Genomic DNA, 24094 nt, shown 5'->3' with positions numbered 1-24094 from the left:
CGACCCGGTCCTCGACCAGGCCTCCACCCCCAGGAAGCAGCCCGTGACAGCTGACAAACTCCCAGGAACCTATTTTACTGCTAGGTAACAGGAGCATAGGGTGAAAGAAACTCTGTCCATTGTTTCTCTCCGGCGCCTGGGATCGAACCCAGGACCACAGGATCACAAATCCAGCGTGCTGTCCGCTCGGCCGACCGGCGAGTAATGCAGAAGCTTAAGAGGGTGACGCAGAGGCTCAAGAGAGGGATGCAGAGGCTCAAGAGAGAGATGAACAGCCTCAAGAGAGGGATGCAGAGGCTCAAGAGAGGGATGCAGAGGCTCAAGAGAGTGATGCAAAGGCTCAAGAGAGTGATGCAAAGGCTCAGGAGAGGGATGCAGAGGCTCAAGAGAATGATGTAGAGGCTTAAGAGAGGGATGCAGAGGCTCAAGAGAGGGATGCAGAGGCTCAAGATAGTGATGCAAAGGCTTAAGAGAGTGATGCAAAGGCTCAGGAGAGGGATGCAGAGGCTCAAGGGAATGATGTAGAGGCTTAAGAGAGGGATGCTGAGGCTCAAGAGAGAGATGCAGAGGCTTAAGAGAGTGATGCAGAGGCTGAAGAGAGTGTTGCAGAAGCTCAAGAGAGGGATGCAGAGTATCAAGAGAGGGATGCAGTGGTTTAGGAGAGTGAGGCCGAGGCTTAGAAGAGTTATGCAGAGGGTGAAGAGAGTAAGGCAGAGGCTTGAGAGAAGGATGCAAGGAGCTCAAGAGAGTGATACAGAGGCTTGAGAGAGGGATGCAGGAGCTCAAGAGAGTGATGCTAATGCTCAAGAGAGTGGTTCAGGTGCTTAGGAGAGTGGTGCAGAGGCTTAAGAGAGTGATGCAGAGGCTTAAGAGAGGGATGCAGAGTCTCAAGAGAGGGATGTAGAGGAACAAGAGATGGATGCAGAGGCTCAAGAGAGGGATGCAGAGGCTCATGAGAGGGATGCAGGGGCTCAAGAGAGGGATGCAGGGGCTCAAGAGAGGGATACAGAGGCTCAAGTGAGGGATGCAGAGGCACAAGAGAGGGATGCAGAGGCTCTTGAGAGTGACGCAGAGGCTCAAGAGAGGGATGCCGAGGCTTAAGAGAATGATGCAAAGGCTGAAGAGAGGGATGCAGAGGCTCATGAGAGGGATGCAGGAGTTCAAGAGAGTGATGCAGAGGCTCAAGAAAAGGATGCAGAGGCTTAAGAAAGAGATGCAGAGGCTCAAAAGAGGGATGCAGAGGCTTAAGAGAGCGATGCAGAGGCTGAAGAGAGTGATGCAGAGGCTTAAGAGAGGGATGCAGAGGCTCAAGAGAGTGATGCAAAGGCTGAAGAGAGTGATGCAGAGGCTTACGAGAGGGATGCAGAGGCTCAAGAGAGGGATGCAGAGGCTTAAGAGAGTGATGCAGAGGCTGAAGAGAGTGTTGCAGAGGCTTAAGAGAGGGATGCAGAGGCTCAAGAGAGTGATGCAAAGGCTCAAGAGAGTGATGCAGAGGCTCAAGAGAGTGATGCCGAGGCTGAAGAGAGTGTTGCAGAGGCTCAAGAGAGGGATGCAGAGGCTTAAGAGAGGGATGCAGAGGCTGAAGAGAGGGATGCAGAGGCTTATTAGAGTGATGCAGAGGCTGAAGAGAGTGTTGAAGAGGCTCAAGAGAGGGAAGAAGAGGCTGAAGAGAGTGTTGAAGAGGCTCAAGAGAGGGATGAAGAGACTGAAGAGAGTGATGCAGAGGCTCAAGAGAGGGATACAGAGGCTCAAGAGAGTGATGCAGAGGCTTAGGAGAGTGAGGCAGAGGCTTAGGAGGGTGATGCAGAGGCTCAAGAGAGGGATGCAGAGGCTCAAGAAAGGGATGAACAGCCTCAAGAGAGGGATGCAGAGGCTCAAGAGATGGATGCAAAGGCTTAAGAGAGTGATGCAAAGGCTCAGGAGAGGGATGCAGAGGCTCAAGTGAATGATGTAGAGGCTTAAGAGAGGGATTCAGAGACTCAAGAGAATGATGCAGAGGCTCAAGAGAGTGATGCAGAGGATCAAGAGAGTGATGCAGAGGCTGATGAGAGAGATGCAGAGGCTAAAGAGAGTAATGCAGAGGCTCAAGAGAGTGATGCAGGGGCTGAAGAGAATGATGTAGAGGCTTAAGAGAAGGATGTAGAGGTTCAAGAGAAAGATGCAGAGGTTTAAGAGAGTGATGCAGAGGCTGAAGAGAGTGATGCAGAGGCTCGAGAGAGTTATGCAGAAGCCTAAAGAGAGGGATTCAGAGGCTTAAGAGAATGTTGCAGAGGCTGAAGAGAGTGTTGCAGAGGCTCAAGAGAAGGATGCAAAGGCTCAAGAGAGTGATGCAGAGGCTTAGGAGAGTGAGGCAGAGGCTTAAGAGAGGGATGCAAAGGCTAAAGAGAGTGATGCAAAGGCTCAAGTGAGTGATATAGAGGCTTAAGAGAGGGATGCAGAGGCTCAAGAGAGGGATGTAGAGGCTTAAGAGAGTGATGCAGAGGCTGAAGAGAGTGTTGCAGACCCTTAAGAGAGGGATGCAGAGGCTCAAGAGAGTGATGCAAAGGCTCAAGAGAGTAATGCAGAGGCTTAAGAGAGGGACGCAGAGGCTCAAGTGAGAGATTTAGAGGCCCAAGAGAGGGATGCAGAGGCTCAAGAGAGGGATGCAGAGGCTCTTGAGAGTGATGCAGAGGCTCAAGAGAGGGATGCAGAGGCTTAAGAGAGTGATACAGAGGCTCATGAGAGGGATGCAGGAGTTCAATAGAGGCTGCCGAGGCTCAAGAGAGTGATTCAGAGGCTTACGAGAGTGATGCAGAGGCTTAAGAGAGTGATGCTGAGGCTTAAGAGAGGGATGCAAAGCCTTAAGCGAGGGATGCAGAGGCTCAAGAGAGGGCTGCAGGGGCTCAAGAGAGGGATGCAGAGGCTCAAGTGAGGGATGCAGAGGCACAAGAGAGGGATGCCTAGGACCTTGAGAGTGACGCAGAGGCTCAAGAGAGGGATGCAGAGGCTTAAGAGAGTGATGCAGAGGCTCAAAAAAGGGATGCAGAGGCTTAAGAGAGTGATGCAGAGGCTGAGGAGAGTGTTGCAGAGGCTTAAGAGAGTGATGCTGAGTCTTAAGAGAGGGTTGCAGAGGCTCAAGCGAGGGATGCAGAGGCTCAAGAGAGGGATGCAGGGGCTCAAGAGAGGGATGCAGAGGCTCAAATGAGGGATGCAGAGGCACAAGAGAGGGATGCAGAGGCTCATGAGAGTGACGCAGAGGCTCAAGCGAGGGATGGCGAGGCTTAAGAGAGTGATGCAAAGGCTCAGGAGAGGGATGCAGAGGCTTATGAGAGGGATGCAGGAGTTCAAGAGAGTGATGCAGAGGCTCAAGAAAGGGATGCAGAGGCTTAAGAAAGAGATGCAAAGGCTCAAAAAAGGGATGCAGAGGCTTAAGAGAGTGATGCAGAGGCTGAAGAGAGTGTTGTAGCGGCTTAAGAGAGGGATGCAGAGGCTCAAGAGAGTGATGCAGAGGCTCAAGAGAGTGATGCAGAGGCTTAAGAGAGGGATGCAGAGGCTCAAGAGAGGGATGCAGAGGCTCAAGAGAGGGATGCAGAGGCTTAAGAGAGTGATGCAGAGGCTGAGGAGAGTGTTGCAGAGGCTTAAGAGAGGGATGCAGAGGCTCAAGAGAGTGATGCAAAGGCTCAAGAGAGTGATGCAGAGGCTCAAGAGAGTGATGCAGAGGCTGAAGAGAGTGTTGCAGAGGCTCAAGAGAGGGAGGCAGAGGCTTAAGAGAGGGATGCAGAGGCTCAAGAGAGGGATGCAGAGGCTTATTAGAGTGATGCAGAGGCTGAAGAGAGTGTTGAAGAGGCTCAAGAGAGGGAAGAAGAGGCTGAAGAGAGTGTTGAAGAGGCTCAAGAGAGGGATGAAGAGACTGAAGAGAGTGATGCAGAGGCTCAAGAGAGGGATACAGAGGCTCAAGAGAGGGATGCAGAGGCTCAAGAAAGGGATGAACAGCCTCAAGAGAGGGATGCGGAGGTTCATGAGAGGGATGCAAAGGCTTAAGTGAGTGATGCAAAGGCTCAGGAGAGGGATGCAGAGGCTCACGAAAATGATGTAGAGGCTTAAGAGAGGGATTCAGAGGCTCAAGAGAATGATGCAGAGGCTCAAGAGAGTGATGCAGAGGATCAAGAGAGTGATGCAGAGGCTGAAGAGAGAGATGCAGAGGTTAAAAAGAGTAATGCAGGGGCTCAAGAGAATGATGTAGAGGCTTAGGAGAAGGATGTAGAGGTTCAAGAGAATGATGCAGAGGTTTATGAGAGTGATGCAGAGGCTCAAGAGAGTGATGCAGAGGCTCGAGAGAGTTATGCAGAAGCCACAAGAGAGGGATTCAGAGGCTTAAGAGAATGATGCAGAGGCTGAAGAGAGTGTTGCAGAGGCTCAAGAGAGGGATGCAAAGGCTCAAGAGAGTGATGCAGAGGCTTAGGAGAGTGAGGCAGAGGCTTAGGAGAAGGATGCAGAGGCTCAAACGAGGGATGCAGAGGCTCAAGAGAGGGATGCAGGGGCTCAAGAGAGGGATGCAGAGGCACAAGTGATGGATGCAGAGGCACAAGAGAGGGATGCAGAGGCTCTTGAGAGTGACGAAGAGGCTCAAGAGAGGGATGCCGAGGCTTAAGAGACTGATGCAAAGGCTCAGGAGAGGGATGCAGAGGCTCATGAGAGGGATGCAGGAGTTCAAGAGATTTATGCAGAGGCTCAAGAAAGGGATGCAGAGGCTTAAGAAAGAGATGCAGAGGCTCAAAAAAGGGATGCAGAGGCTTAAAAGAGTGATGCAGAGGCTGAAGAGAGTGTTGCTGAGGCTTAAGAGAGTGATGCAGAGGCTCAAGAGAGTGATGCAAAGGCTCAAGAGAGTGATGCAGAGGCTGAAGAGAGTGTTGCTTAGGCTTAAGAGAGGGATGCAGAGGCTCAAGAGAGTGATGCAGAGGCTCAAGAGAGTGATGTAGAGGCTTAAGAGAGGGTTGCAGAGGCTCAAGAGAGGGATGCAGAGGCTTAAGAGAGTGATGCAGAGGCTGAAGAGAGTGTTGCAGAGGCTTAAGAGAGGGATGCAGAGGCTCAAGAGAGTGATGCAATGGCTCAAGAGAGTGATTCAGATGCTTAAGAGAGTGGTGCAGAGGCTTAAGAGAGTAATGCAGAGGCTTAAGAGAGGGACGCAGAAGCTCAAGTGAGAGATGTAGAGGCCCAAGAGAGGGATGCAGAGGCTCTAGAGAGGGATGCAGAGGCTCTTGAGAGTGATGCAGAGGCTCAAGAGAGGGATGCAGAGGCTTAAGAGAGTGATGCAAAGGTTCAAGAGAGTGATGCAGAGGCTCATGAGAGGGATGCAGGAGTTCAATAGAGGGATGCAGAGGCTCAAGAGAGTGATTCAGAGGCTTACGAGAGTGATGCAGAGGCTTAAGAGAGTGATGCTGAGGCTTAAAAGAGGGATGCAGAGCCTTAAGCGAGGGATGCAGAGGCTCAAGAGAGGGATGCAGGGGCTCAAGAGAGGGATGCAGAGGCTCAAGTGAGGGATGCAGAGGCACAAGAGAGGGATGAAGAGGCTCCTGGGAGTGACGCAGAGGCTCAAGAGAGGGATGCAGAGGCTTAAGAGAGTGATGCAGAGGCTCAAAAAAGGGATGCAGAGGCTTAAGAGAGTGATGCAGAGGCTGAAGAGAGTGTTGCAGAGGCTTAAGAGAGTGATGCAGAGGCTCAAGAGAGTGATGCAAAGGCTCAAGATAGTGATGCAGAGGCTGAAGAGAGTATTGCAGAGGCTTAAGAGAGGGATGCAGAGGCTCAAGAGAGTGATGCAAAGGCTCAAGAGAGTAATGCAGAGGCTCAAGAGAGTGATGCAGAGGCTTAAGAGGGGGATGCAGAGGCTCAAGAGAGTGATACAAAGGCTCAAGAGAGTGATGCAGAGGCTGAAGAGAGTGTTGCAGAGGCTCAAGAGAGGGATGCAGTGGCTTAAGAGTGGGATGCAGAGGCACAAGAGAGGGATGCAGAGGCTTATTAGAGTGATGCAGAGGCTGAAGAGAGTGTTGAAGAGGCTCTAGAGAGGGATGAAGAGACTGAAGAGAGTGATGCAGAGGCTCAAGAGAGGGATACAGAGGCTCAAGAGAGTGATGCAGAAGCTTAAGAGAGTGAGGCAGAGGCTTAGGAGAGGGATGCAGAGGCTCAAGAGAGTAATGCAGAGGCTTAAGAGGGTGATGCAGAGGCTCAAGAGAGGGATGCAGAGGCTCAAGAGAGGGATGAACAGCCTCAAGAGAGGGATGCAGAGGCTCAAGAGAGGGATGCAGAGGCTCAAGAGAATGATGTAGAGGCTTAAGAGAGGGATTCAGAGGCTCAAGAGAATGATGCAGAGGCTCAAGAGAGTGATGCAGAGGATCAAGAGAGTTATGCAGAGGCTCAAGAGAGAGATGCAGAGGCTAAAGAGAGTGATGCAGAGGCTCAAGAGAGTGATGCAGGTGCTCAAGAGAATGATGTAGAGGCTTAAGAGAAGGATGTAGAGGCTCAAGAGAATGATGCAGAGGCTCGAGAGAGTGATGCAGAGGATCAAGGGAGGGATGCAGAGGTTTAAGAGAGTGATGCAGAGGCTCAAGAGAGTGATGCAGAGGCTCGAGAGAGTTATGCAGAAGCCTCAAGAGAGGGATTCAGAGGCTTAAGAGAATGATGCAGAGGCTGAAGAGAGTGTTGCAGAGCCTCAAGAGAGGGATGAAGAAGCTGAAGAGAGTGATGCAGAGGCTCAAGAGAGGGATGCAGAGGCTCAAGAGAGTGATGCTGAGGCTTAGGAGAGTGAGGCAGAGGCTTAGGAGAGGGATGCAGAGGCTCAAGCGAGGGATGCAGAGGCTCAAGAGAGGGATGCAGGGGCTCAAGAGAGGGATGCAGAGGCTCAAATGAGGGATGCAGAGGCACAAGAGAGGGATGCAGAGGTTCTTGAGAGTGACGCAGAGGCTCAAGAGAGGGATTCAGAGGCTTAAGAGAGTGATGCAAATGCTCAGGAGAGGGATGCAGAGGCTCATGAGAGGGATGCAGGAGTTCAAGAGAGAGATGCAGAGGCTCAATAAAGGGATGCAGAGGCTTAAGAAAAAGATGCAGAGGCTCAAAAAAGGGATGCAGAGTCTTAAGAGAGTGATGCAGAGGCTGAAGAGAGTGTTGCAGAGGCTTAAGAGAGTGATGCAGGGGCTGAAGAGAGTGATGCAAAGGCTCAAGAGAGTGATGCAGAGGCTGACGAGAGTGTTGCAGAGGCTTAAGAGAGGGATGCAGAGGCTCAAGAGAGTGATGCAGAGGCTCAAGAGAGTGATGCAGAGGCTTAAGAGAGAGATGCAGAGGTTAAAAAGAGTAATGCAGGGGCTCAAGAGAATGATGTAGAGGCTTAGGAGAAGGATGTAGAGGTTCAAGAGAATGATGCAGAGGTTTATGAGAGTGATGCAGAGGCTCAAGAGAGTGATGCAGAGGCTCGAGAGAGTTATGCAGAAGCCACAAGAGAGGGATTCAGAGGCTTAAGAGAATGATGCAGAGGCTGAAGAGAGTGTTGCAGAGGCTCAAGAGAGGGATGCAAAGGCTCAAGAGAGTGATGCAGAGGCTTAGGAGAGTGAGGCAGAGGCTTAGCAGAAGGATGCAGAGGCTCAAACGAGGGATGCAGAGGCTCAAGAGAGGGATGCAGGGGCTCAAGAGAGGGATGCAGAGGCACAAGTGATGGATGCAGAGGCACAAGAGAGGGATGCAGAGGCTCTTGAGAGTGACGAAGAGGCTCAAGAGAGGGATGCCGAGGCTTAAGAGACTGATGCAAAGGCTCAGGAGAGGGATGCAGAGGCTCATGAGAGGGATGCAGGAGTTCAAGAGATTTATGCAGAGGCTCAAGAAAGGGATGCAGAGGCTTAAGAAAGAGATGCAGAGGCTCAAAAAAGGGATGCAGAGGCTTAAAAGAGTGATGCAGAGGCTGAAGAGAGTGTTGCTGAGGCTTAAGAGAGTGATGCAGAGGCTCAAGAGAGTGATGCAAAGGCTCAAGAGAGTGATGCAGAGGCTGAAGAGAGTGTTGCTTAGGCTTAAGAGAGGGATGCAGAGGCTCAAGAGAGTGATGCAGAGGCTCAAGAGAGTGATGTAGAGGCTTAAGAGAGGGTTGCAGAGGCTCAAGAGAGGGATGCAGAGGCTTAAGAGAGTGATGCAGAGGCTGAAGAGAGTGTTGCAGAGGCTTAAGAGAGGGATGCAGAGGCTCAAGAGAGTGATGCAATGGCTCAAGAGAGTGATTCAGATGCTTAAGAGAGTGGTGCAGAGGCTTAAGAGAGTAATGCAGAGGCTTAAGAGAGGGACGCAGAAGCTCAAGTGAGAGATGTAGAGGCCCAAGAGAGGGATGCAGAGGCTCTAGAGAGGGATGCAGAGGCTCTTGAGAGTGATGCAGAGGCTCAAGAGAGGGATGCAGAGGCTTAAGAGAGTGATGCAAAGGTTCAAGAGAGTGATGCAGAGGCTCATGAGAGGGATGCAGGAGTTCAATAGAGGGATGCAGAGGCTCAAGAGAGTGATTCAGAGGCTTACGAGAGTGATGCAGAGGCTTAAGAGAGTGATGCTGAGGCTTAAAAGAGGGATGCAGAGCCTTAAGCGAGGGATGCAGAGGCTCAAGAGAGGGATGCAGGGGCTCAAGAGAGGGATGCAGAGGCTCAAGTGAGGGATGCAGAGGCACAAGAGAGGGATGAAGAGGCTCCTGGGAGTGACGCAGAGGCTCAAGAGAGGGATGCAGAGGCTTAAGAGAGTGATGCAGAGGCTCAAAAAAGGGATGCAGAGGCTTAAGAGAGTGATGCAGAGGCTGAAGAGAGTGTTGCAGAGGCTTAAGAGAGTGATGCAGAGGCTCAAGAGAGTGATGCAAAGGCTCAAGATAGTGATGCAGAGGCTGAAGAGAGTATTGCAGAGGCTTAAGAGAGGGATGCAGAGGCTCAAGAGAGTGATGCAAAGGCTCAAGAGAGTAATGCAGAGGCTCAAGAGAGTGATGCAGAGGCTTAAGAGAGGGATGCAGAGGCTCAAGAGAGTGATACAAAGGCTCAAGAGAGTGATGCAGAGGCTGAAGAGAGTGTTGCAGAGGCTCAAGAGAGGGATGCAGTGGCTTAAGAGTGGGATGCAGAGGCACAAGAGAGGGATGCAGAGGCTTATTAGAGTGATGCAGAGGCTGAAGAGAGTGTTGAAGAGGCTCTAGAGAGGGATGAAGAGACTGAAGAGAGTGATGCAGAGGCTCAAGAGAGGGATACAGAGGCTCAAGAGAGTGATGCAGAAGCTTAAGAGAGTGAGGCAGAGGCTTAGGAGAGGGATGCAGAGGCTCAAGAGAGTAATGCAGAGGCTTAAGAGGGTGATGCAGAGGCTCAAGAGAGGGATGCAGAGGCTCAAGAGAGGGATGAACAGCCTCAAGAGAGGGATGCAGAGGCTCAAGAGAGGGATGCAGAGGCTCAAGAGAATGATGTAGAGGCTTAAGAGAGGGATTCAGAGGCTCAACAGAATGATGCAGAGGCTCAAGAGAGTGATGCAGAGGATCAAGAGAGTTATGCAGAGGCTCAAGAGAGAGATGCAGAGGCTAAAGAGAGTGATGCAGAGGCTCAAGAGAGTGATGCAGGTGCTCAAGAGAATGATGTAGAGGCTTAAGAGAAGGATGTAGAGGCTCAAGAGAATGATGCAGAGGCTCGAGAGAGTGATGCAGAGGATCAAGGGAGGGATGCAGAGGTTTAAGAGAGTGATGCAGAGGCTCAAGAGAGTGATGCAGAGGCTCGAGAGAGTTATGCAGAAGCCTCAAGAGAGGGATTCAGAGGCTTAAGAGAATGATGCAGAGGCTGAAGAGAGTGTTGCAGAGCCTCAAGAGAGGGATGAAGAAGCTGAAGAGAGTGATGCAGAGGCTCAAGAGAGGGATGCAGAGGCTCAAGAGAGTGATGCTGAGGCTTAGGAGAGTGAGGCAGAGGCTTAGGAGAGGGATGCAGAGGCTCAAGCGAGGGATGCAGAGGCTCAAGAGAGGGATGCAGGGGCTCAAGAGAGGGATGCAGAGGCTCAAATGAGGGATGCAGAGGCACAAGAGAGGGATGCAGAGGTTCTTGAGAGTGACGCAGAGGCTCAAGAGAGGGATTCAGAGGCTTAAGAGAGTGATGCAAATGCTCAGGAGAGGGATGCAGAGGCTCATGAGAGGGATGCAGGAGTTCAAGAGAGAGATGCAGAGGCTCAATAAAGGGATGCAGAGGCTTAAGAAAAAGATGCAGAGGCTCAAAAAAGGGATGCAGAGTCTTAAGAGAGTGATGCAGAGGCTGAAGAGAGTGTTGCAGAGGCTTAAGAGAGTGATGCAGGGGCTGAAGAGAGTGATGCAAAGGCTCAAGAGAGTGATGCAGAGGCTGACGAGAGTGTTGCAGAGGCTTAAGAGAGGGATGCAGAGGCTCAAGAGAGTGATGCAGAGGCTCAAGAGAGTGATGCAGAGGCTTAAGAGAGGGAAGCAGAGGCTCAAGAGAGGGATGCAGAGGCTTAAGAGAGTGATGCAGAGGCTGAAGAGAGTGTTGCAGAGGCATAAGAGAGGGATGCAGAGGTTCAAGAGAGTGATGCAAAGGCTCACGAGAGTGATGCAGAGGCTCAAGAGAGTGATGCAGAGGCTGAAGAGAGTGATGCAGAGGCTCAAGAGAGGGTCGCAGAGGCTTAAGAGAGGGATGCAGAGGCTTATGAGGGTGATGCAGAGGCTGAAGAGAGTGTTAAAGAGGCTCAAGAGAGGGATGAAGAGACTGAAGAGAGTGATGCAGAGGCTAAAGAGAGGGATACAGAGGCTCAAGAGAGTGATGCAGAGGCTTAAGAGAGTGAGGCAGAGTCCTAGGAGAGGGATGCAGAGGCTCAAGAGAGTAATGCAGAGGCTTAAGAGGGTGATGCAGAGGCTCAAGAGAGGGATGCAGAGGCTCAAGAGAGGGATGAACAGCATCAAGAGAGGGATGCAGAGTGTTACGGCCCTCTCGGGTCGCAACGGGGTTCTTACTCTGATGTTGTTAGAGGGAGTTGTATCCGACCCCAAGCCAGTAGTGGCTTTCAAGGGATGTGATCCGTGACGCAAGTAACTCAAAGGGGAAGGGAAATAAAGGCAAAAACTTAATATAATATATTGACCACCACCAATAAATAATATATAAAAAGATTACACAGGGGGAGGGGTATTAACACTGTACACATATGTCTTCTCTAGAAGACCCTGGAATCAAGCTCTCGGTGCTAAGTCGTCGGTGCTTACGTGGCCTCACAACGAATCCTCTGAGAATGCTGAGCCTACCCTGGCCACAGGTCAGCCAAAACACAGGTTCACTGGGGGCACCGCCGTGGAGGCCGTCAACCACACGTCCAGCTGGTCTGCTGGCAGGTTCCGGATCAGCAAGGCTGATCAGGCCACTCCACGAACGATATAAGGGGAACGCCCTAGACAGGAGCCTCGTGTGACACCACAAATCACTCTCCTGTCCTCGATACCCCAGTGGATAAACGTCTCCAGCAGTCGGTCCCGGGCAATCCTTCTACTGCCACTCCACTGGCAGGGTAACACCACAGTGTTCTTCCGGGGGACGACTTCACAGCTGCTGCAGCAAAGTACACGGTATGGAGACGGCTGCCTCGGGTAGACTGACCCAACTTCTAACACAGCAGTCCCAGGTCGACTCTGTAAGCAGACACGTCATCAATAACTGGGACACACTAAGGCACCTCACTTACGGGCTCAGGCACAAACGCCTGACATATCCACTCCATAGATGGTGGTGTCGTCGGAGCACCACCTCACCAGAGGTCAGGAGCGGCTGTGTTGTGAGCTGCACAGGACTGGAAACTGGCCCTTGTGGCCAATCTACGTCGTCCTCACCAGGTGTCGTCGTCCGTTTGGAGGGGGTTTCGGGAGCTGACCCACAGATGGCGCGGTTGTCACTGCTCCGTGCTCGGACGCTGGATCCGGGTTCGTAACACAGAGGCTCAAGAGAGGGATGCAGAGGCTCAAGAGAGGGATGCAAAGCCTAAAGAGAGTGTTGCAAAGGCTCAGGAGAGGGATGCAGAGGCTCAAGAGAATGATGTAGAGGCTTAAGAGAGGGATACAGAGGCTCAAGAGAATGATGCAGAGGCTCAAGAGAGTGATGCAGAGGACCAAGAGAGTGATGCAGAGGCTAAAGAGAGAGATGCAGAGGCTAAAGAGAGTGATGCAGAGGCTCAAGAGAGTGATGCTGGGGCTCAAGAGAATGATGTAGAGGCTTAAGAGAAGAATGTAGAGGCTCAAGAGAATGATGCAGAGGCTCAAGAGAGTGATGCAGAGGATCAAGAGAGGGATGCAGAGGTTTAGGAGAGTGATGCAGAGGCTCAAGAGAGTGATGCAGAGGCTCGAGAGAGTTATGTAGAAGCCTCAAGAGAGGGATTCAGAGGCTTAAGAGAATGAAGCAGAGGCTGAAGAGGGTGTTGCAGAGGCTCAAGAGAGGGATGAAGAGGCTGAAGAGAGTGATGCAGAGGCTCAAGAGAGGGATGCAGAGGCTCAAGAGAGTGATGCAGAGGCTTAGGAGAGTGAATCAGAGGCTTAGGAGAGGGATGCAGAGGCTCAAGAGAGTAATGCAGAGGCATAAGAGGGTGATGCAGAGGCTCAAGAGAGTGATGGAGAGGCTTGAGAGAGGGATGCAGGGGCTCAAGAGAGTGATGCAAAGGCTCAAGAGAGTGATTCAGATGCTTAAGAGAGTGGTGCAGAGGCTTAAGAGAGTGATGCAGAGGCTTAAGAGAGGGATGTAGAGGCTCAAGTGAGAGATGTAGAGGCCCAAGAGCGGGATGCAGAGGCTCAAGAGAGGGATGCAGAGGCGTTTGAGAGTGATGCAGAGGCTCAAGAGAGGGATGCAGAGGCTTAAGAGAGTGATGCAAAGGTTCAAGAGAGTGATGCAGAGGCTCATGAGAGGGATGCAGAAGTTCAATAGAGGGATGCAGAGGCTCAAGAGAGTGATTCAGAGGCTTACGAGAGTGATGCAGAGGCTTAAGAGAGTGATGTAGAGGCTCAAGAGAGTGATGCAAAGGCTCAAGATAGTGATGCAGAGGCTGTGGAGAGTGTTGCAGAGGCTTAAGAGAGGGATGCAGAGGCTCAAGAGAGTGATGCAAAGGCTCAAGAGAGTGATGCAGAGACTTAAGAGAGCAATGCAGAGGCTCAAGAGAGGGATGCAGAGGCTTAAGAGAGTGATGCAGAGGCTGAAGAGAGTGTTGCAGAGGCTTACGAGAGGGATGCAGAGGCTCAAGAGAGGGATGCAGAGGCTCATGAGAGTGATACAGAGGCTTAGGAGAGTGAGACAGAGGCTTAGGAGAGGGATGCAGAGGCTCAAGCGAGGGATGCAGAGGCTCAAGAGAGGGATGCAGGGGCTCAAAAGAGGGATGCAGAGACTCAAGTGAGGGATGCAGAGGAACAAAAGAGGAATGCAGAGGCTCATGAGAGTGATGCAGAGGCTGAAGAGAGGGATGCAGAGGCTTAAGAGAGTGATGCAAAGGCTCAGGAGAGGGATGCAGAGGCTCATGAGAGGGTTGCAGGAGTTCAAGAGAGTGATGCAGAGGCTAAAGAAAGGGATGCAGAGGCTTACGAAAGAGATGCAGAGGCTCAAAAAAGGGATGCAGAGGCTTAAGAGAGTGATGCAGAGGCAGAAGAGAGTGTTGCAGAGGCTTAAGAGAGTGATGCAGAGGCTCAAGAGAGTGATGCAAAGGCTCAAGAGAGTGATGCAGAGGCTGAAGAGAGTGTTGCAGAGGCTTAAGAGAGGGATGCAGAGGCTCAAGAGAGTGATGCAGAGGCTCAAGAGAGTGATGCAGAGGCTTAAGAGAGGGATGCAGAGGCTCAAGAGAGGGATGCAGAGGCTTAAGAGAGTGATGCAGAGGCTGAAGAGAGTGTTGCAGATGCTTAAGAGAGGGATGCAGAGGCTCAAGAGAATGATGCAAAGGCTCACGAGAGTGATGCAGAGGCTCAAGAGAGTGATGCAGAGGTTGAAGAGAGTGTTGCAGAGGCTAAAGAGAGGGTCGCAGAGGCTTTAGAGAGGGATGCAGAGGTTTATGAGAGTGATGCAGAGGCTGAAGAGAGTGTTGAAGAGGCTCAAGAGAGGGATTAAGAGACTGAAGAGAGTGATGCAGAGGCTCAAGAGAGGGATAAAGAGAGTGATGCAGAGGCTTAGGAGAGTGAGGCAGAGGCTTAGGAGAAGGATGCAGAGGCTCAAGAGAGTAATGCAGAGGCTTAAGAGGGTGATGCAGAGGCTCTAGAGAGGGATACAGAGGCTCAAGAAAGTGATGCAGAGGATCAAGAGAGGGATGCAGAGGTTTAAGAAAGTGATTAAAAGGCTCAAGAGAGTGATGCAGAGGCTCGAGAGAGTTATGCAGAAGCCTCAAGAGTGGGATTCAGAGGCTTAAGAGAATGATGCACAGGCAGAAGAGGGTGTTGCAGAGGCTTAAGAGAGGGATGCAGAGGCCCAAGAGAGTGATGCAAAGGCTCAAGAGAGTGATGCAGAGGCTTAAGAGAGGGATGCAGAGGCTCAAGTGAGGGATGCAGAAGCACAAGAGAGGGATGCAGAGGCTCATGAGAGTGATGCAGAGGCTCAAGAGAGGGATACAGAGGCGTAAGAGAGTGATGCAAAGGCTCAAGAGAGTGATGCAGAGGCTCAAGAGAGTGTTGCAGAGGCTAAAGAGAGGGTCGCAGAGGCTTAAGAGAGGGATGCAGAGGCTTATGAGAGTGATGCAGAGGCTGAAGAGAGTGTTGAAGAGGCTCAAGAGAGGGATTAAGAGACTGAAGAGAGTGATGCAGAGGCTCAAGAGAGGGACACAGAGGCTCAAGAGAGTGATGCAGAGGCTTAAGAGGGTGATGCAGAGGCTCAAGAGAGGGATGCAGAGGCTCAAGAGAGGGTGAACAGCCTCAAGAGAGGGATGCAGAGGCTCAAGAGAGGGATGCAGAGGCTCAAGAGAGGGATGCAAAGCCTTAAGAGAGTGTTGCAAAGGCTCAGGAGAGGGATGCAGAGGCTCAAGAGAATGATGTAGAGGCTTAAGAGAGGGATGCAGAGGCTCAAGAGAATGAAGCAGAGGCTCAAGAGAGTGATGCAGAGGATCAAGAGAGTGATGCAGAGGCTAAAGAGAGAGATGCAGAGGCTAAAGAGAGTGATGCAAAGGCTCAAGAGAGTGATGCAATGGCTCAAGAGAATGATGTAGAGGCTTAAGAGAAGGATGTAGAGGCTCAAGAGAATGATGCAGAGGCTCAAGAGAGTGATGCAGAGGATCAAGAGAAGGATGCAGAGGTTTAAGAGAGTGATGCAGAGGCTCAAGAGAGTGATGCAGAGGCTCGAGAGAGTTATGCAGAAGCCTCAAGAGTGGGATTCAGAGGCTTAAGAGAATGATGCAGAGGCTGAAGAGGGTGTTGCAGAGGCTTAAGAGAGGGATGCAGAGGCTCAAGAGAGTGATGCAAAGGCTCAAGAGAGTGATGCAGAGGCTTAAGAGAGGGATGCAGAGGCTCAAGAGAGGGATGCAGAGGCTTAAGAGAGTAATGCAAAGGCTCAGGAGAGGGACGCAGAGGCTCAAGAAAGGGATGCAGAGGCTTATGAAAGAGATGCAGAGGCTCACAAAAGGGATGCAGAGACTTAAGAGAGTGATGCAGAGGCTCGAGAGAGTTATGCAAAAGCCTCAAGAGAGGGATTCAGAGGCTTAAGAGAATGATGCAGAGGCTGAAGAGGGTGTTGCAGAGGTTCAAGAGAGGGATGAAGAGGCTGAAGAGAGTGATGCAGAGGCTCAAGTGTGAGTTGTAGAGGCCCAAGAGAGGGATGCAGAGGCTCAAGAGAGGGATGCAGAGGCTTAAGAGAGTGATGCAAAGGTTCAAGAGAGTGATGCAGAGGCTTATGAGAGGGATGCAAGAGTTCAATAGAGGGATGCAGAGGCTCAAGAGAGTGATTCAGAGGCTTACGAAAGTGATGCAGAGGCTTAAGAGAGTGATTCTGAGGCTTAAGAGAGGGATGCAGAGGCTTAAGCGAGGGATGCAGAGGCTCAAGAGAGGGATGCAGGGGCTCTAGAGAGGGATGCAGAGGCTCAAGTGAGGGATGCAGAGGCACAAGAGAGGGATGCAGAGGCTCTTGAGAGTGACGCAGAGGCTCAAGAGAGGGAAGCAGAGGCTTAAGAGAGTGATGCAAACGCTCAGGAGAGGGATGCAGAGGCTCATGAGAGGGATGCAGGAGTTCAAGAGAGTGATGCAGAGGCTCAAGAAAGGGATGCAGAGGCTTGAGAAAGAGACGCAGAGGCTCAAAAAAGGGATGCAGAGGCTTAAGAGAGTGATGCAGAGGCTGAAGAGAGTGTTGCAGAGGCTTAAGAGAGTGATGCAGAGGCTCAAGAGAGTAATGCAAAGGCTCAAGATAGTGATGCAGAGGCTGAAGAGAGTGTTGCAGAGGCTTAAGAGAGGGATGCAGAGGCTCAAGAGAGTGATGCAAAGGCTCAAGAGAGGGATGCAGAGGTTCAAGAGCGTGATGCAGAGGCTCAAGAGAGTGATAGAGAGGCTCAAGAGAGTGATGCAGAGGCTCAGGAGAGGGATGCAGACGATCAAGAGAGTGATGCAGAGGCTAAAGAGAGTGATGCAGAGGCTCTAGAGAGTGATGCAGAGGCTTAAGAGAGTGATGCAGAGGCTTGAGAGAGGGATGCAGAGGCTTAAAAGAGGGATGAAGTGGCTCAAGAGATTGATTCAGAGGCTAACGGGAGTGATACAGAGAATCAAGAGAGTGATGCAGAGGCTAAAGAGAGTGATGCAGAGGCTCTAGAGAGTGATGCAGAGGCTTAAGAGAGTGATGCAGAGGCTTGAGAGAGGGATGCAGAGGCTTAAAAGAGGGATGAAGTGGCTCAAGAGATTGATTCAGAGGCTAACGGGAGTGATACAGAGAATCAAGAGAGTGATGCAGAGGCTCGAGAGAGTGATGCAGAGGCTTAAGAGAGTGATGCAGAGGCTTAAGAGAGGGATGCAGAGGCTTAAGAGAGGGATGCAGAGGCTCAAGAGAGTGATTCAGAGGCTTACGAGAGTGATGCAGAGAATCAAGAAAGTGATGCAGAGGCTCGAGAGAGTTATACAGAGGCCTCAAGAGAGGGATTCAGAGGCTTAAGAGTGTGATGCAGAGGCTGAAGAGAGTGTTGTAGAGGCTCAAGAGAGGGATGCAGAGGCTGAAGAGAGTGATGTAGAGGCTTAAGAATGTGAGGCAGAGACTTAGGAGAGGGATGCAGAGGCTCAAGAGAGTAATGCAGAGGCTTAAAAGGGTGATTCAGAGGCTTAAGAGAGTGATGCAGAGGCTTTAGAGAGTGATGCAGAGGCTAAAGAGAGTGATGCAAAGGCTCAAAGAGAGTGATGCGGATGCTGAAGAGAGTGTTGCAGAGGCTTAAGAGATGGATGCAGAGGCTCAAGAGAGGGATGCAGAGGCTTAAGAGAGTGATGCAGAGGCTGAAGAGAGTGTTGCAGAGGCTTTAGAGAGGGATGCAGAGGCTCAAGAGAGTGATGCAAAGGCTCAAGAGAGTGATGCAGATGCTCAAGAGAGTGATGCAGAGGATCAATAGAGTGATGCACAGGCTGAACAGAGAGATGCAGAGGCAAAATAGAGTGATGCAGAGGCTCAAGAGAGTGATGCAGAGGTTCAAGAGAGTGATAGAGAGGCTCAAGAGAGTGATGCAGAGGCTAAAGAGAGTGATGCAGAGGCTCTAGAGAGTGATGCAGAGGCTTAAGAGAGTGATGCAGCAGCTTAAGAGAGGGATGCAGAGGCTTAAAAGAGGGATGAAGAGGCTCAAGAGATTGATTCAGAGGCTTACAAGAGTGATGCAGAGATTCAAGAGAGTGATGTAGAGGCTCGAGAGAGTGATGCAGAGGCTTAAGAGAGGGATGCAGAGGCTTAAGAGAGGGATGCAGTTAAAAATTACGACTTTTTATACCGAAAATATGCCAATTACAGAAAGCGGCGATGGATCACATTTTGCCCAAACCATCTTTGCAGTTTTCAAAATATCACAAACATCCCAAATTCGACCCATGAGCCATATTATGGAGCCAAATTCTGGCTCTCTGCACATTTTCCCAGTTTGAAATTACGACTTTTTATACTGAAAATATGCCAATTACTGAGAGCAGCAATGGATCACATTTTGCCCAAACCCTCCCTGCAGTTTGCAAAATATCCCAAACATCCCAAATTAGATCCATTGTGCCATATTTTGGAGCCAAATTCCTGCTCTCTGCACGTATTCGCAGTTCGAAATTACGACTTTTTATACCGAAAATATGCCAATTACTGAGAGCTGCGATGGATCACATTTTGCCCAAACCCTCCTTGCAGTTTTCAAAATATCCCAAACATCCCAAATTCGACCCTTGAGCCATATTTTGGAGCCAAATTGTGGCTCTCTGCACGTATTCGCAGTTTGAAATTACGACTTTATATACTGAAAATATGCCAATTACTGAAAGCAGCGATCTGACACATTTTGCCCAAACGCCCCTGCAGTTTGCAAAATATCTCAAACATCCAAAATTCGATTCTTAAGTCATATTTTGGAGCCAAATTCTATCTTTCTGCACGTATTTGCAGTTTGAATTTACGATTTATTATAACGAAAATATGACAATTACTGAAAGCAGCCATGGATCACATTTTGCCCAAACCCTCCCTGCCGTTTTCAAAATATCCGAAATATCCCGAATTCGACGCATGAGCCATATTTGGAGCCAAATTCGGGCTTTCTGCACGTATTTGCAGTTTGAAATTACGACTTTTTATACCGAAAAAATGCCAATTACTGAAAGCGGCGATGGATCCCATTTTGCCCAAACCATCTCTACAGTTTTCAAAATATCCAAAACATCACAAATTTGATGATTGACCCATATTTTGGACGCAAATTCGAGATCTCTGCACATATTCCCCGTTTGAAATTATTACTTTTTATACCGAAAATATGCCAATTACTGAAAGCGGCGATGGGTAAAATTTTGCCCAAACCCCCCTGCAGTTTTCAAAATATCCCAAACATCCCAAATTCGAACATTGAGCTATATTTTAGAGCCAAATTCTGGCTCTCTGCATGTATTCGCAGTTAAAAATTACGACTTTTAATACCGAAAATATGCCAATTACAGAAAGCGGCGATGGATCACATTTTGCCCAAACCATCTCTGCAGTTTGCAAAATATCCCAAACATCCCAAATTCGATCCTGGAGCCATATTTTGGAGCCAAATTCTGGCTTTCTGCACTTATTCGCAGTTTGATATTACGAATTTTTATAAAGAAAATATGCATATTACTGAAAACAACGATTTATAATATTTTGCCCAAACCCTCCCTGCAGTTTTCAATATATCCCAAATATCCCAAATTCGACCCTTGAGCCATATTTTGGAGCCTAATTCTGGCTTTCCGCACGTATTCGCAGTTTGATATTACGAATTTTTATTCAGAAAAATGCATATTACTGAAAGCGGCGATGGATCACATTTTGCCAAAACCCTCCCAGCAGTTTTCAAAATATCCCAAACATCCCAAATTCGAACTTTGAGCCATATTTTGGAGCCAAATTCTGGCTCTCAGCACGTATTCGCAGTTTGAAATTACGATTTTTAATACCGAAAATATGCCAATTACTGAGAGCAGCCTTGGCTCACATTTTGCCCAAACCCTCCCTGCAGTTTTCAAAATATCCCAAACATCCAGAATTCGACGCTTGAGCCATATTTGGAGCCAAATTTGGGTTTTCTGCACGTATTTGCAGATTGAAATTACGAATTTTATACCGAAAAAATGCCAATTACTGAAATCGGAATGGATCCCATTTTGCCCAAAAACTCTCTGCAGTTTTCAAAATATCCAAAACATCCCAAATTTGATGATTGTTCCATATTTTGGATTCAAATTCGAGCTCTCTGCACGTATTCGCCCTTTGAAATTACGACTTTTTATACCGAAAATATGCCAATTACTGAGATCAGCGATGGGTCACATTTCGCCCAAACCCCCTTGCAGTTTTCAAAATATCCCAAACATCCCAAATTCGACCATTGAGCCATATTTTGGAGCCAAATTGTGGCTCTCTGCACGTTTTCGCAGTTTGAAATTACGACTTTATATACTGAAAATATGCCAATTACTGAAAGCAGCGATCTGACACATTTTGCCCAAACGCCCTTACAGTTTGCAAATTATCTCAAACATCCAAAATTCGACTCTTAAGTCATATTTTGGAGCCAAATTCTGGCTCTCTGCATATATTCGCAGTTAAAAATTACGACTTTTTATACCGAAAATATGCCAATTACAGAATGCGGCGATGGATCACATTTTGCCCAAACCATCTCTGCAGTTTTCAAAATATCACAAACATCCCAAAATCGACAGGTGAGCCATATTTTGGAGCCAAATTCTGGCTCTCTGCACATTTTCCCAGTATGAAATTACGACATTTTATACTGAAAATATGCCAATTACTGAGAGCAGCAATGGATCACATTTTGCCCAAACCCTCCCTGCAGTTTGCAAAATATCCCAAACATCCCAAATTCGACCCATTGAGCCATATTTTGGAGCCAAATTCCTGCTCTCTGCACGTATTCGCAGTTCGAAATTACGATTTTTTATACCGAAATTATGCCAATTACTGAGAGCTGCGATGGATCACATTTTGCCCAAACCCTCCTTGCTGTTTTCAAAATATCCCAAACATCCCAAATTCGACCCTTGAGCCATATTTTGGAGCCAAATTGTGGCTCTCTGCACGTTTTCGCAGTTTGAAATTACGACTTTATATACTGAAAATATGCCAATTACTGAAAGCAGCGATCTGACACATTTTGCCCAAACGCCCTTACAGTTTGCAAATTATCTCAAACATCCAAAATTCGACTCTTAAGTCATATTTTGGAGCCAAATTCTATCTTTCTGCACGTATTCGCAGTTTGATACTACGAATTTTTATACAGAAAATATGCATATTACTGAAAGCAGCGATGGATCACATTTTGCCCAAACCCTCCCAACAGTTTTCAAAATATCCCAAACATCCCAAATTCGACCCTTGAGCCAAATTTGGGAGCCAAATTCTGGCTCTCTGCACGTATTCGCAGTTTGAATTTACGATTTTTTATACCGAAAATATGACAATCACTGAGAGCAGCCATGGATCACATTTTGCCCAAACCCTCCCTGCCGTTTTCAAAATATCCCAAACATCCCGAATTCAACGCATGAGCCATATTTGGAGCCAAATTCGGGCTTTCTGCACGTATTTGCAGTTTGAAATTACGACTTTTTATACCGAAAAAATGCCAATTACTGAAAGCGGCGATGGATCCCATTTTGCCCAAACCATCTCTACAGTTTTCAAAATATCCAAAACATCACAAATTTGATGATTGACCCATATTTTGGACGCAAATTCGAGATCTCTGCACATATTCCCCGTTTGAAATTATTACTTTTTATACCGAAAATATGCCAATTACTGAAAGCGGCGATGGGTAAAATTTTGCCTGAACCCCCCTGCAGTTTTCAAAATATCCCAAACGTTCCAAATTCGACGCTTGAGCCATATTTTGGGGCCAAATTCTTGCTCTCTGCACGTATTCGCAGTTTGAAATTACGACTTTTTATACCGAAAATATGCCAATTATTGAAAGCGGCGATGGATCTCATTCTGCCCAAACCCTCTCTGCAGTTTTCAAAATATTCCAAACATCCCAAATTCGAAGCTTGAGCCAAATTTTGGCGCCAAATTCTGGCTCTCTGCACGTATTCGCAGTTTGAAATTTCGACTTTTTATACCGAAAATATGCCAATTGCTTAAAACGCCGATGGATCACATTTTGCACAAACCCTCCCTGCAGTTTTCAAAATATCCCAAACATCTTTTTTGGCTCCAAACTATGGATCAAATCACAAACAGAGAGACAACGTTAAGTAGTATCAAAATATTAGAAATTTCGAACGTTTTTACCTAAAATCACCCTACATGAAAAACGTGAAAAAAGTCACTATAATACCAAATTCGAGGATTTTTACTTAAAATCTTAGAGCGAGGTTGCGTATTATTTTGATCATTAAAGAAAGGCATGTGAACACGATGTTTTCAATTCAAATGATAAAAATCAATGTGTTTTCTTTAGAATTACCTAAAACGTTCATGAATTTCCGTTTATTTCTGAATTCGTAAAACTGCTCTAATCTGGCTGAAACGTCGAAATATGCAATAAAAACAAAAATTCTCTCCTAATCAATACCTTACTCACTATTTTAACGAGGTACAGATAGTTGATTTAAAATCAAGTATTTAATTTTAATTTGCAATTAATTACGTGTTTGCATCATATTTATCGTAAATTTATTGAATAAATGGCAATACACAGAAAAGGCTAGAAAACGCGGAAAAACGGCAAAATATTGCCTAAATCGTTGATATTTGGTTTATATCTCATAAAGGAAACAAGGATGAAAAACCTCAAAATATTGCAAAATTCGATGATATTAAGTACAAAGAACAATGCAAGATAACTTGCTTAAAAACGCAATATTACGGGAAATTCTGAGATTTGAAAGCCAAATCACATATAGTGGGACAACATGAAGTAGTATCAAAATATTAGTAAATCCGAACAATTTCACCTAAATCACTCTACATGAAAAACGTGAAAAAAGTCACTATAATACCAAATTCGAGGATTTTTTACATAAAATCATAGAGCAAGGTTGCGTATTATTTTGATCATTAAAAAGGCATATGAAAACGTTGTTTCCAATTCAAATGATAAAAATCAATGTGTTTTCTTTAGAATTACCTAAAATGTTCCTGATCTTCCGTTTGTATTACCGAAAAAAGAGGTACTCGTAAAACCGCTTTAAACCGGCTGAAACGTCGAAATATGCAATAAAAACAAAATCTCTCTTAAACAATATCTGACTCACTATTTTAACAAGGTACAAATAGTTGATTGAAAATCAAATATTTAAGGGTAATTTGCAATTTATTACGTGTTTGCATCATATTTATCGTAAATTTAATGAATTAATAGCAATAAACCGAAAATGCTTGAAACGTTGTAAAACGGCCAAATATGGCCTAAATCTTTGATATTTGGATGAAATCTCATAAAGGAAACAACGATGAAAAACCTCAAAATATTGATAAATTCGATGATTTTATGTACAAGGCACAATGCAAGAAAACTTGCTTAAAAACGCAATATGTAAAATTCTGAGATTTGTAGGCCAAATCACAAATAGAGAGACAACATTAAGTAGTATCAAAATATTAGAAATTTCGAACATTTTTACCTAAAATCACCCTACATGAAAAGCGTGATAAAAGTCACTGTAATACCAAATTCGAGGATTTTTACTTAAAATCTTAGAGCGAGGTTGCGTATTATTTTGATCATTAAAAAGGCATGTGAAAACGATGTTTTCAATTCAAATGATAAAAATCAATGTGTTTTCTTTAGAATTACCTAAAACGTTCATGAATTTCCGTTTATTTCTGAATTCGTAAAACTGCTCTAATCTGGCTGAAACGTCGAAATATGCAATAAAAACAGAAATTCTCTCCTAATCAATATCTTACTCACTATTTTAACGAGGTACAGATAGTTGATTTAAAATCAAGTATTTAATTTTAATCTGCAATTAATTATGTGTTTGCATCATATTTATCGTAAATTTATTGAATTAATGGCAATAAACAGGAAAGGCTAGAAAACGCGGAAAAACGGCAAAATATTGCCTAAATCGTTGATATTTGGTTTATATCTCATAAAGGAAACAAGGATGAAAAACCTCAAAATATTGCAAAATTCGATGATATTAAGTACAAAGCACAATGCAAGATAACTTGCTTAAAAACGTAATATTACGGGAAATTCTGAGATTTGAAGGCCAAATCACATATAGTGGGACAACATGAAGTAGTTTCAAAATATTAGTAAATCCGAACAATTTCACCTAAATCACTCTACATGAAAAACGTGAAAAAAAGTCACTATAATACCAAATTCGAGGATTTTTTACATAAAATTATAAAGCAAGGTTGCGTATTATTTTGATCATTAAAAAGGCATATGAAAACGTTGTTTCCAATTCAAATGATAAAAATCA

The sequence above is a fragment of the Procambarus clarkii genome, chromosome 67 (genome assembly GCF_040958095.1).
Source record: "Procambarus clarkii isolate CNS0578487 chromosome 67, FALCON_Pclarkii_2.0, whole genome shotgun sequence".
Lineage (NCBI taxonomy): Eukaryota > Metazoa > Arthropoda > Malacostraca > Decapoda > Cambaridae > Procambarus > Procambarus clarkii.
Note: the sequence above shows the minus strand (reverse complement) of the source record.